Source organism: Takifugu rubripes, chromosome 8, assembly GCF_901000725.2.
Source record: "Takifugu rubripes chromosome 8, fTakRub1.2, whole genome shotgun sequence".
Lineage (NCBI taxonomy): Eukaryota > Metazoa > Chordata > Actinopteri > Tetraodontiformes > Tetraodontidae > Takifugu > Takifugu rubripes.
This window is the reverse complement of record NC_042292.1, coordinates 13,206,772-13,220,939: the sequence shown is the minus strand read 5'-3', so window position 1 is coordinate 13,220,939 and position 14,168 is coordinate 13,206,772. Positions and strand designations below refer to the sequence as shown.

Here is a 14,168-nt window from a genome sequence, read left to right as displayed (position 1 = left end):
CGTGGGGCCAAATGACTCAGAACAGGTGGCACTCTGGTGTAGCCTCCAACTCCCAGCACACACGGAGTTCAGAGGAAACCACACCTCAGCCTTTCAGAGCACACATACCTGCGCTCCAACAGTTTTTGTTCTATATTTGTCTTCCATTCTTAATTTAATTCCTCTGTTGTCAGTCTTATTGTGAAACACGATGGCAGTTTCCACATGGGTTTCTATGCTAGTAGTCAAGACAATACAGGCCCTATTGCTGTGGGGGTGTTGGGGGGAGGGGGGAAGATGTGCAAATAACAGGCAGAGATTGCTGGCTCAGCCTTGACTGATCTTGCAGCCTGGTGTTTAAGGTCCTAACCTCTTTAAACTCAAGGTTAAAGGTCACCCCTCCTAAATGGCTGCAGCTGGCCAGACTGTAAAGGAAAGAAAGTGGATGGACTGTGAGTGTGTGTTTGCACAGGATTGAAGTAGAAAAAAACTGTTGAGCTAGCATAACTAGATGAAGGCGTGCCTGCAGCCACGAGGTATTTGTTAACGTTATGGCAATGCAAAGCAACTTAAACCCACTAAAAACCCTCTGAAAAATGAGTCATATCAGATTATTTTATTTTTCAATATGACAGCAAGGAAGTAGACACAGACAAGAGATTCTAAGAAAGTAGGGAGTGAAAAGAGAAACAATTCTGGGAAGAAAAAACACACAGAACACGTATTTTGTGTATTTAGTCTACCAGTAGGTGCCTCTCTGGCTCACACTGAAGGCTGGTGCTGAAGAAACCATGCCCAGGCAGAAATAGCAGAGGAGGCAGAGGCAGCGGGAGAAAGGGGAGGATGGGAATAAGACATTGAGCGAACAAAAGAAAACAGAAAATGTGAGCTGTGTTGAGAAAGATAAGGAAAGAGTGAAACCAGGGCAGTGCTGTTCTGACAGAGACTGATGAGGGAAGAGAGGCTGGAATACTTTGCAGATTTTTTTTTAACCTCTGACATTTCCACTCAAAATGGAGTTAAAAGGATGTGGTTCATGATAGAAAGGCTGCACGCTGCCCCCCCCCCCAACACATGAGATGTACGAGCTCAATCTTTGAACACCTGCTTGACGTTTATCATACATGCTGTAGGTTTGCACAGAAAAGACTCCTGTGTGCACATTTTCACCATATTCCTGTCTTTCTGGCTTGCTGTGTACTCACCAGTGCGGTAAAGAGAGAAGAAAAAGGCTGCACACATTCACCTAATGGCTAACAGACGTCTCAACATGCGTGAGCCTGCATGACGGGAGCAGAATAGCCATACTCTGGCTGCTCCTGCCCTTAGTCACCAGCGATCCCGTAGGTCTCCTCAAGTTAAGGCAGCAAGCTTCATACCTGCTCACATGCACGCACTTGCACACGGGGGTGCACGGGGTGAAGGTTGAATCCTTAAATAATGCGTCAGCAAGAAGGCTTTGTGGTTCTTCATTACCAAACGCAACACTCATCCCCATACTCACACTGAAGACCGCTTTATTTCTACACGAGTGCTTGATGGAAGAGCAGAGTCTGTTTACAGCAAACAGGCATGTGTTTACCCGGGCGAGCCTGGCTGAGCTGCAGACGATGAGGACTTGGATGTGGTCAGGACTCTAACGGGCTGAACCCCTGCCACATGGTTTCACTAAAGGTCATGGTCAAAAACAAGCTCGGCTCACACACACACTGCGCGCCTCGCGTCACTCCTACGCACGCGTGAAACAGAAGGATAGATGAGGTGACAGATGAGGCAAATGTCATCTTTGATGGTGGGTGGCAACAGACAGATTTGGAGGAGGAGTGTGACAGACAGGCTCACCAGCTACGGGGATGCTGCGGACGTCTGGAAACCCAGCTGTAAACAAACAGGACGACAGTGAGACAGAAAGGGAAGAAGCCAAGGGTGTCTAGACACACACTAATGAAGGCTGTCTGGCTGAGACGGCAGGATTAGAAGTGTGAAAATGTCCCTGCTGAACTTTCTCTTGTTGAGAAACACTGAAGGAACAACGTCCTTCACAGCAGTCAGTGTCTACCTGCAACACTTTCAATTCAAATTTCAAATTCTGATTTGAACAGGAAACTGCGAAGCTACAAAACTGCACATGTGGCTGCTTGGATGCTCGTGTCAAACGAAAAAATGGGCTAACCGTCATTTATTGCTGAAGTCAAACAGGCAGACCTGAAGCTGCTGTGCATCAAAAATGCTGCAAGTGCGACAACAAGAATGAAAGCGGGGAGGCGGCGTGTCTGAGCTCGTACACACAAGACTGAGATGCCATCTGAGAAAGGTGCCCCCAGGCTTTCTCTCAAAAAGTAAACAAAACGATGCGCGACAATAAAGAAATGCACTTTCAGACGGAGGTCCGATTCTGCTGACAGTCATAACATCAGCACGCACCTCTGGCTTTACAGAGCCGTGGGTTTGTGCAACACTAAAGAGGAGCGCGCATGGAGCCGGGGGCGAAGTGAGATGCGCTCCGACTCTCTGAGTGTCCAGACAAGTCGTGCCAGGCCCACATACCAGCACAGAGGTGCTAAACTGTGCTACCCCCTTGTGCAATGCCATTTAAGTGTCACATACCAAACGGACTGACGGACCTTTATAATCACTCGGTGCATTTTTAAAGATGGAACCACAGTCCTGGAAAAACAGACTCTCTCTCTCTCTCTCTGTAGTCCCAAAGTTCCTTTAGCGTCGACACATTTGACACCAGCAAATACAAAATCATGCCAAAGTTGGCTACTTATGGAAACATGGGCGTACTTGTGCGCATGTGCGTGTGCATGAAGAAGAGAGACACACCAGCGAGTGGGCGGGACCTAATTCCGCGGCTGGATTTCTATCATTTGCAAATCTGTCAGTGTTACCATGGAAATCCTCTGCCCCGTGTAATCACGGCGATAATCCTTTTCCAAAGGATTTCAAGTGCACATCTCTGTGCATGCTCGCACGCAGGGTTAATGCAAACGTCTCATCTGTGCACAATATGTGGGAAACATGTATGTGAAGTGTGTGTCTGTAATCATGTGTCAAAGATATGTTGTGTGTTCAAACGTGTGTCCTTGACCAGCTGCACAGGGCAGAGGAAATGAGGCAGAACTCAATCTGGTCCACACCTGTTTGTCCCTCTCGTGGGGGAGGAGCCTGGGGCCTTACACACACACATGCATGTGCACATGCACACACACACGTTCCAGGATAGCATAGATAGCTTATGCATGCAAAAACCAGCTAAGAAGCTTGTATCTATTAATGTGTGCAGAGCCGGTGCTTCATGCTAGCAGGTATGAAACCAAGGGCGTGTTTGAATACGACCCTGCAAACGTGGGTAAGAGATTTAAACATGTGAAAAACAGAAAATGACACAGGAGAGCAGATAAGAGAGCAGCCAGGAGCCAGGGATGGGGTAGAGAGGAGCATATGAAGAGATGGAATATGACAACTTCACCAGCCAGACAAGGAAAAGAGTGGAAGAGAGGGGGAGGGAGCGGAAGACAGGGAGAGACAGAGAACTAGCATGGGAGGGTGGGGGGTTACACTGGGACGCCAGAACCCAGTGACATGACACAGATGCAATGTGCTACTGTGCAAAGAGCCAATGGGAGGGTAGGGAGCAGAGGAGAGGAAGAAGAGGGGGATGGGTGAGGGAGCGCCTGATGCTGACTTTCAACTCTGCTGCCACACCAGGTTTTACAAACGGACTAATAATAATAATACTAATAATGTTTTTGTTGCATGGTCTACATGTATGCCTTTCACAGACATCTCATTAATATTAATATACCTGAAATTCTGAATATTTTGACAGCTATCACCTCAACATCTGTGCTGATGTGCAGTAACATTTTTATCTATCAGAGACTGCGCAGCTCAGTAAGAATACAATGAATTTGCAATATAATGCAAATGAAATGAAAATGAAATATAAATCAGACAGTACACAGGAGTATAACAGCCATTTTTTCTGCTTAATAACACACACCTACACACATGGTCTCATTTCTAACTCGCATATTGAGTGTCGAACAGCAGGAAAAAAAAAAGTGGTTTCTTCTCCTCCCACACACACACACACACACACACTTTCACTATAGAATGCAAATATTAACATATATGCATGCATGAAGGCGGACTGTCGGTTTGCCAATATGTAACAGCAGAGCTCTCCATCCATCTCATCTGCTCCTCCGTTCACACCTGCCAGGCCTACAGCAAGGTCACACCTCAATTACCCTACACACACACACACACACATACACACACACACCCACGTGCACAGACAAAGAGCGTGTCTGTGTTAGGGAGGGGAGATAAAAAAGGGAAGGGGAGAGCAGATTTCACGGTACCCTGAGCACTGGCTAGAAGGCACTAATGTTTCTGACATTATTTATGATGTAAAATGCTCCGTATCTGCCCTCCCCTGTTTGTTATTACCCTCTTTTTATCTCGGGTTCAGGCAGCCAGAACCATCGCTTTTTGATGAATGCTTGTCCCGATGATACCGATGGTAAAATACCGTATTATCTGCCAACATTCTAGATTTTGTTTTCATTTGGTAAAGTCTCAACTATTAAAAAAATAGATAAGCCCCTCTAACAGCTATTGAAGACTAATACCCACTGTCTATTGGCCCTAACGTGCAATGACGCTGATCCAACCCAACCACATACTAATGCACAAACATCCTCCTTTTTGAATGGGCACAGGCTGCTGTTCATGCATGTGACCACCAGAGGCAGCCAGCTGTATTTACACGGCAGGCTAACACAGGTGCCATATGGCAATGGAGTACTGAACACACACACGCACACAGAAATCCTGGAAACGGCAAATACGCTGGCCAAACAGCACAGAGAGCAGGGCCAGTTTGAACAGAGGAGTCAGAGGAGTTCACTTTACTCTTCAGGAGAGGGAATCTGTTGGAGCAGTGTATGCTGGGAGGTAGAAACAGTTCATTTGGGACTGTAGTGTTTTGAAACCTATAAATGTTTTGACCAACTACTGATTAGTGTGGGAGTTCTTAATGTCTTGGCACAGACTTGAATCACTGTGGTGAAAGAAGGAGGAGACTGAATAAACACGTCGCACAATGTAGATACACTGACTTCTATTTATATGCAGATATCCGCTATGACAGATAGCTTCCAGCTGTCTCAGGAGTCACACAAAGGCACGGACATCATTTACAACACAATCAAATCCATTTGATCACAGTTTCTGTGCGGCATCGTGGCGGAGACCAGAGACTTGTTGGAAGTCTGGGCGGATGTGGTCGGAGGAATTAGTTGGGATTCAACATTTATGGTTGCTAAGAAGGAGAAGGGGACAGGTGACGGGATGGATGACAGGAAGGGCAGCAGACAGAAAAGAGAGAAGGCGGCGAGAGGGTAAAGGAAGGTATAGCAGAGCGAGGAGGAGCGGCTGGGGGCAGACAGACAGAGGAGGGGAGGCGGGCTCCGCTCCTCGAGACGGATTATGTTTCAGGGCTGGGGGGCGGGTACACACACTCGGACCGCAAAAGGTCACGGTGCACCCACTGCCCTGCAAATGAAGACCCTCGTAAACGCTCCAGGACAGACATCTTTGATTTCTCTCAGCCCGTTTGATAAAAGCATTTAAAGATCTGCTGTATGAGGATGCTAATAAAGTAACAGATTCATTTAATCTTTAAAAAATTTGAATTTCTGTGTGGTTCACCTGTGAGTACTGATTTGCACGCTGAAATAAAGTGAAGCAGGTTACGCACACGTGCGCACACACACAATAAAGCTCTGTTATCACAAAAGTTACACAAGGAAAATGGTTCAGGGTTCATTGTGGAAGTGGGTTAAAGTGTCAAGTGATGTAACACACAGGAGAGCAAGACAGAAAGGAGCGAGTGAGGAGGATAAAGTAGAACAAGAAGACGTGAAATGGGGATAGAGGTGAAAACCAACTAACCAGGGCACCTAGATGTCTGTCCAGTTTAAAGACAGGTCACCTCTCACCTGGAGGCTTCTCTAGTTTGGTTCTCATCACAGCTGAAGTCTTTTAGAGGTGAAACAGAAGTCAGACTCTTTCTGACACAAACACTTGAGCAGCATCTACTCAGAAACCCAATAAGGTTAATGGATGACTGTAAGTCACTCAGCTGATCACCGAGGGTCACCAAGGGGCGCTCCGTGTGGGTTTTCATGGGCAAATGGGCCAATGCTCGTGTGCATTTGTATCGCTCTAATCGGCTAAGCGTCTTTTTCCCAGAATGCTTTGCAAAATCCTATTGTGACTATTTGAGACTGTGAATTTGTTTTTGATTTTGAAGAATTTGATCGACTTGTTGCAAAACGCCTTGCAGGTTCACAGACAGCCCGTTAAACCAGTGAGACTAGTGACGTTCCACGCGGTGGAATCTTAGTATTGGCTCATCAGCAGCCAAGTTAAAGAGAAAACACCCAAAAAAAAAGCCTGGTGGACAGAGCAGAGAGCTGCAATTACCTTATGACAAACACTGTAAATAAACAAACACATGACAATGACAGAAACCTCAAAGAAACCTCAAAGGAGCTGCAGCTCTGTCTGCTTAATTAAAGACCGTAGTAGAAACACAAGGGAGCGGCTGACAATCATATCTGCGTCTGTATCCTTAACTCCCGCGGATTTGATGTGGTTGCCAGTTTGGGTATTTAGCAGCTGCCCTGACGATGACGAGCCCTGTTACAGACGTCAGCAGCAGTCGGCCTTTATTGACAAACCAGCAACACACATTATGTAAAAGAAATCACCTCCGTCCTCGGTGACAGTCCTCTCCTCACCCCAACAACTGGAAACAATTATCTCAAAACGAGAAGCCCCTGCCCGCTTCCATCACACAAAGAACCTATGTGCGCTTTCAGCACCCTTCCTCCGCCACTGGATCTGTGTGTGTGTTGAAATGTCTGTTCTCTTTCATGTGCATCTGTCTGACTGGGGGTTAGATCCGGACCGACTCCAGCAACGGCGGAAGTCAAGCGGCAGCATGTGGATTTAACCTCCAGGACTGGACTCTTCGTTCTCACTGTTCTTTTCGTTAATCATACACAGCTACCAGCGCAGGATTGTTTGTATGGTGTTTATGAGCTCCAAGGCCAAGCTTATCAGCCGAGCCCTTTGACCCCACAGGAAGAATTCACCACCTCAGCCTCTGGGCATTAATGAACTACCCCACGCAATATGGCTGCATTTATGAATGTGTTTTACAGCGGGCGCACTAGGACAGTCCACTGATGACGCAAGAGCAGCTGGAAACCTCCGGAGGGTTAAATAATGCTCACAAACTACCGAACATCTCCACAAATTACCGACACAAATCCCCAAATTGTAGAGTCCACGTTTTCCACTATGACTGAAATATTCACACCTTTTCCCCCTTTAATAAGTAAAACGTGCAATTGTTTTCTCTCCCTGCCAATGTGACAAACTCTGAGCACAACAGTCACCGTGAAGTTGAAATTAGGGATGTGACGGCTCTCTTTCGAGCCCCCCTGATTCTGCCGTGCACGTCACACAAAATAGAAGGAGCAAAGCAGTGTGAAGGTGTCTGCTCTGCTGTTAATGCTCACTGCAGGCAAGGCAACGGTTTCCAGCCTCATTTCAAACTAACTTCAACCATAAATCACAAGAGCGTCCGGTGCAGCGGCGCGTGCTAGCAAAGATCTGCTAAACTCCAGAGGAAAAAGCGCAGCGTCAGCTGGTGTGAAACCCAATTTCTGTGGAGCATTTCAGGGTCTCACCCTGGTTCAGCTCCCTCCCTCCAGACACGACCCAGCCACGGCGCCAGCCAGCCGCCCCTCACCTCCACTCCTGAACCTCCTCTGCCTGTCTGCTCCTCTTTTTTCCCCTCCCCCCCCTTTTTTCTTGTTTTTAAACAAGGCGGCCCACCCCCTCTCCCTCTCCCTCTCCCTCTCCCTCTCCTCGCCTCACTCCCTTTTTTCTGTCTCCCTTTTGGCTTCTCCAGGCAGCACACTCAATCACCCACCCTCCTCCCCCTCCTGTCATCACAGCCTCCATTCCAATGAACGCACAGGCTCCCTCGTTCGCTGGGGGGGACACCACTGCCCCAGAGGAGGGCTGAAGTCTATAGCAGTATCAGTATACCAAATCCAATCACGCCCCCCCCCCTCCCGACCTCTTAGCTACAGTACGTGTGTGTGTGTGTGTGCGTGTGATGAGAATAACACAATGGGCGACATGTGTGTGCGTCCCTAAAGGCATTCTGTGCAGGAAGTGTCTTGTTGCTACACCGACAGCACCACAATCAACTGTCATCATGGGTCACAGCCCCATATTACATCTGCAGTGATGAAAAATGAACTGGAAGTTGACACCGGCCGCAACCCCCCACCTCCAACTGCTGACTTTTGTCTCCATCAACCAGCAGAAATTAATCAAAATGGTGCTAAACTGTCTACAAAAACTTCATTTCTTTGCATGATTGAAGCATCACATGACTTAATGCTAAACTTTAAAAAAAATAAAACCCACACGGTGCAGTACCTCTGCACGTGTGCTACAGCGCCATCAAGTCGAATATTTGACTATATAACTGCATAAACAACAATATTACAACTCAACAAAATGAATTTCTCCATTTCCATTCTGTGATGGAGGCAGCGTTGGAAAGAAAAAGGCATCTCCAGCGTACAGTAGTTCCTTATCGGAGCGGGGCTACGTCACTTAGGAAGCGGCTGGCTGTATCCGAGCTCACAGCAGCTGACCCGGGCTGAACTGCCCTGGAAAGCTGCTATTGGATATTTGCAGCTGAGCAGGAAGTGCTCAAAGACATAAAAAAACGGATACGTCATGGAGTTGAGGATGCTCTACTTCTGCTGGTAATGAACTAATAAAAAGAAAGAAAGGAGGAAATCCCCAAGGGTGGGTGGGGTAGGAAGACACAGGAAGGGTGGGGGCGGAAAATGGAATAGTTTTTTTTTTTCCGCTCTTGGTATAGTCCCGGGTGCTCACGTGTGTGTGTGGAGCGCTGTGGGGATCAGTTTACACTAGTACATGTGAGATGTCTTTCTAGTGAGGCTTTTACTCGAGGGACGTTTGTACTAGCTCAGATGAGGGAGGAGGGACATGAGACACACACACACACACACACACACACGCACGCACGTGCGCATGCACACACACAAATGTCAGGCATTGAACTAGACTGGACTAATACATGAAAATATCCCAAACACCAACATGCTGGATTCTACAACTTACGAGCAAGGCACTTCCTGTCCATGCGTTTGTGTCCGAGAAGCTAATAAAAGCCGGCTTTTGGGTGGACGCGCATGAGTGTGTGTGTGCGTGTGTGTGCAGCACAGATAGGCATTCGCTGATAAATGCCGTAGCAGGAAAAGTCACAAGACCAAATTGTGTAACGAACTGTCACTTGTCTGTTTCCTGGAGAAACTAATGGAAAGCTAATGCTCAAAAATAGAAAAAAAGGGGAGGCGAAGGAGAAATTAATGGTAAATTTTAATTTTAATCATCAAGAGGATAAAAAGAGTGCTGACATGGGAGAAAAGAGGTACAAAATAAATAAAGTAGCAACCAACTACTTCTGTGCTTTGTTTTGTGTGCCGGTGAGCCAGCTGACTACAGCGCTGTAGGGGGATTTAAATGGCTCCGACATGAAGCACAGTTTGGGACCTTTCACACTCTCCTTCACTGGATTTCAGTTTGTTCCACAGTAAATGACAATGCTTAATCCCTTTTTAAAATAAAGACTCTTCCTTCAGCTGGCGTCTCCCTTCCTCTGGTGCGGATTCAGCCGGCACGGGACAATTCTTTTCCCAAAAAGGGGCTCTGCATTCCGAAGCTCTTCTATTTTGGGGGCATCCTTCACATGCAAAAGTTTGGGAAGCCCCGTGACATAAACACAAAGGCACACACATACACGCACAGCCCCAGCTGGAACACACAAGCTCCCTTTGTGCTGCATTCCTCACGCCTTTTAGCCTTAGCTTCAGCCCTTAGCTTAGCCCTCCATCTGCACATACACGGCAACTTTCTGCTGCTTTTGTCTGCAGAGCGCTAGCCTTCAAACAGCTGAGGCGCAGTCTGTGGATCGAAAGGCTGGCTTACCGTGGCGGGGCTCTACTTCAGCTCGGGGGGGAAAGACTCGGGGTCGTCTTGGTAGAAGTAAAATCCCAAGGCTTGTTCGTTGAAGCGTCAGCCAGCTCAGCAGATTCCTTGCTTGCCTTTCCTGCTGCCTGCCCTCCCAGCTTTGTGCGCCTTGTATTTTCCCTTTAAATTGCACAGACTGCCTTCCCCCACCTCCTCAGCGCACAAACACATGCGCTCGGAGCCAGCACAGAAAATACACACCGCTCCTGAATGTGACACTGTCATCAAAGCATTCTGTCATCTGCCTTGGGATTTATATATATATAGTTTGCTATTTTACAAATTGACAGGGGGGAAAAAAAGCCCCTGAAAAGAACCACGAAAATCCTTTGTCTTGCTCTTTTCTCACACAAAAATAAAAAGTCACTTGGTTTAAACCTTCCCCTCTGCTGCTCGTGCTCTTCCTCTCCCTCTCTTATCTTTCTTTATTCTGTCTGCTTTTTTCCACTCTGTACTCAAACAAAGAAACGAACTGAGCGATAGCACACACGCGCACAAACACAGCCGCACACATTTGCTTGCAGCTTTCTCTCTCTCCTCGTTCCACACACATGCATAGCCTCAGAGCCCAACCCCCCAGCCTGCCTCCCTCTGATTTTTTTTTTTTCACTCTCTGCCTCCCCCCCCCCCCCCCCAAGCCTGCACTGGCCTCGTTCTCATTCGTCTACCGCCCCTCCCTCTCTCTCTCCTCCCCCTCCCTACCTCTGTGTCAAACAGATGGGACTGGCGAGCAGAAGGAGCCTCTGTGTTCGCGCGGCACCTCCGTCTCTCCGCTTCAGAAGCGCGATAAAAACCTGATGTGGTGACTTTTACGCCGATATTTCGGACAAAGGAAGCGATGCAGCTGCAGCTGGCCTTCATCTGGAATGATGGAGGAGTGCGGGTGGGATGTGCGAGCGTTACCATGTCAGCATCTTTCCTCCAGATGACGCCTAACTGCTTTAGCGTGAATAGTGGTGCCAATATATTGCATTAAACGAATCATTTAGCACAAACTGGCCCGTGAGAACTTTAAAGAACTGTATGAGTTTCGTGTTCTTTGTGGATGAGTGGTTCATATTTGGTTTATACTGAATAACCCAAATGACATGTCACCATTCTGGAACTCTGGTCGCGAAGCTGCCTTCACATTATGAGCCTCGGTTTCAAATTTCAGATAAAAAGGGACTTATCGTCCTCCGGTGTCATACATACACCAGAGAATGCTTGGGTTTTTAAGTGCAGACGCGTTACGCCAGTGCATAATGAGGTCTTCTGATGTCTCTGATGTGACCGTTTCATTTAGCAAAGGAAAAGAAGACAATAGAGCACAGCTACGTTTAAGTGGGAGCAAATGTACCATCTGCTGCAAAGTGGCTGAAGATTTCGCTTTTTTATAACACATGCTTACGTGAAATATATTCTGTACATGTCCACACTAAAAACCTACATTTTAGAATTTGAACTTTTAGGTACAATTCAACTTTAAACATGACGAGCGTTAAATACCTGTCTATGAAATGACAGGAAAATGGGCTCATTTGAGTACTCTTAGCCCTGCAAATCGACTCAATTTGACTTAATTGATCGTAATAACGGCTAAGTAGCGAGTACTATCTCCATCTCTGCATCCCCTCCTCCAAGATAAAGCTGTTGTACTAGTGAAGATGAAAATATCTGACACAATGTTTTTGTTATTTCATGGAAGCAGCCTTTTCTATATACTTGCAGATGTCAGGCTGTGACAGTGAAATGTGGCTCAGAAACGTGCACACAGATGCCAGCCTCATGCTTCCTTTTCTCCACTTGGAGATGTTTCCTAAAGGTCTCATTCAGACACAGACACACACACACACACACACACACACACACACACACACACAAACTGCTTTGAGTGCTGGCCACGTGCAGAAGGATGAAATTCCAGAGTGAAGGGAAAAAGTACAGTCGGGAAGCAGGGAGAGAGAGGGAGAGAGAGAGAGAGAGAGGAGGGGGTGACTGTATGGAAAATACAGTCGGGAGTGGCTGCACTCTCTGACCAGGGCACAGGCTGGAGAAAATATAGGTAGTGTTACTGCACTCAGTGACTCCTATAGACTGCTCCCCCACCCTCGCATGTCTGCACAAAAAAGGTAAGGGCACAGGGAGTCGCGGCTCCAGACTGCTGCACAGCTGAGTCAGAAAGGTAACAACAAGGTAAACACAAACGGCCGGGGGGGGGGGGGGATTTTCCATAAAAGCAACATGAGGATTTTTAGTTACTGAATTTATCGGTGCTGCTGTAACTCACAAGGTTGTGTGTGTGTGAGTATCTTATAGGAGCTTCTGATGGTCATTGGCCAACCAGTTATGCTGTAAACATAACTCTTCCTCCTATGCACCCAGGTCTGAGGAAAATCAGGGATTCTCAGAACCCGACTGGCCACATAGGTGGGAACAGCAGGCTCACATTCCTGCCAGACATCTTAGCAACAGTTTAGATTAAATATCCACTATTTGTGGCCTGGACCAGTCAAGCCCAGAGTAGTGCTGCATTGTCAACAGCCCAGTGCTGTTTGTCTGGTAAAACTATGGAAATAATGTCACTATAGTGGTAAAAAAAAAAGAAAAGAAAAGTTGAGACAGACCCTTTATATTAGCATCTTTAGCAACAACTCCGTGGCAACTCATCTGCAATACTATAAATATCCTCCAGATTAGACAGGCAAATTCACACCCGAGTTGCAGCACCTTTTAAACACAAATCAAGGAAGACGCCAACGAAGCACATTGTAAAGGTAACACCTTGCAGTGTGATAAAACTGTGCAGAGTGACACTGTTACTCATTAACTCCCAATGGCGGCAGGTTGGAGATTGCGCCTAAATCTGGAATAGAACCTTTGGGTCTGAAGCCGTAAAACGAGATCTTGGTAAATGAAGGGGGATGAAAGGAGCAAACAAAGGGAAGCAAAACAGGTGCGGCGATGAAAGGAGCTCAGGAGGAAACCACCGGGGGTTGGCTGGGTTGGGAGGAAGAGCAGGCCAGTCAATATGGTGGCACGTTACATAACTCTCTTGGCTGTATTGATTTATCGCCTTGCTGATTTGGCTGGAAGCCAACAAGCGATAGCATTAGCAATATGCAGACTGGAGCCCAGACAGGGAAGAGACAAGATAATGTTGATAGCAGCTGATAGAGAGAAGTGATGCCGCCGTTTTACTGCTACAATAATACACAACTTTTGCCAACGGACTAGCTAGGGTCCCTACCTGCTACATCTGGTGCTCTCTCTCACTCCCTACTTGTTGTGACATCTCTCTTTCACTCCCTTGTTTTCCATCTCTGGATGGACTACAGACGGCCGAGGGAAAGGAAGCGGAGATAAAGGCAGAAAACCAGAATAATGAACTGGATAGAGAGCGAGAGAAAGAAGAGGCAGAGCTGGAACAGGCGCTTCCTTGTGCTACTGTGAATTATTCACTTTGTTCATTTTGCTCTTGCTTTAAAAATATATTTGGGCTGAGTTTTGGGGGTGCTGGTGGGAACGTGCGAGCTGATTAATTGCCATTTAATGTTTAATGATCTACAGCTGTGTTCAATTAACACTGGTTTCGGCGCCGTCTCTCCACACCCCCGACCACGTTGTCTTTGCCTTGCTCAAATTCAGCCGCGTGCGCTCTTCCGTCCCTCCCGCTGTTCCTCAATTCAATGTCATCAGTGGAAAAGCAACACTGATCTTTAACTACTGGAAATTTAGGTTTGAACTTGAGTTGGCAGGGAAGGAAATGTGAATATATTTGCATATATGGCGGCTCTGTTGAATGTATGACGAGATGTGAATGTTAATTTGAGTTTTCCTGGCCTAGTTTGGATGTTAACTAGACCCTTCCCTCTATTTATGCATCTTCACGGCATAAAACTGCTCAGACAGCATCTTTGTATTCCCTTTAGTGACTGGATCTTATTTGTGGCATAATCTGCATTTATTCTGGCATAAAGTCTCTTTAAAATGGGTTGTTTGTGGCGTTATTTTCCGTGTGTGGGTGTTCGCCATCAACGATGTCG

General features: G+C 46.9%; 1 protein-coding gene across 2 annotated transcripts in view; it reads right to left on the bottom strand.

Annotated features, from left to right (window-relative positions):
- The window catches only part of kdm6ba (lysine (K)-specific demethylase 6B, a), a 29,972-nt gene extending 19,254 nt beyond the window's left edge, over positions 1 to 10,718 (bottom strand). For both annotated transcript variants that reach the window (XM_029839812.1, XM_011606591.2), the window contains exon 1: positions 10,102 to 10,718. The gene's annotated coding sequence lies outside the window, so the exon portion shown is untranslated. The remainder of the gene's footprint in view (positions 1 to 10,101) is intronic.
- Positions 10,719 to 14,168: the final 3,450 nt, after the last annotated feature.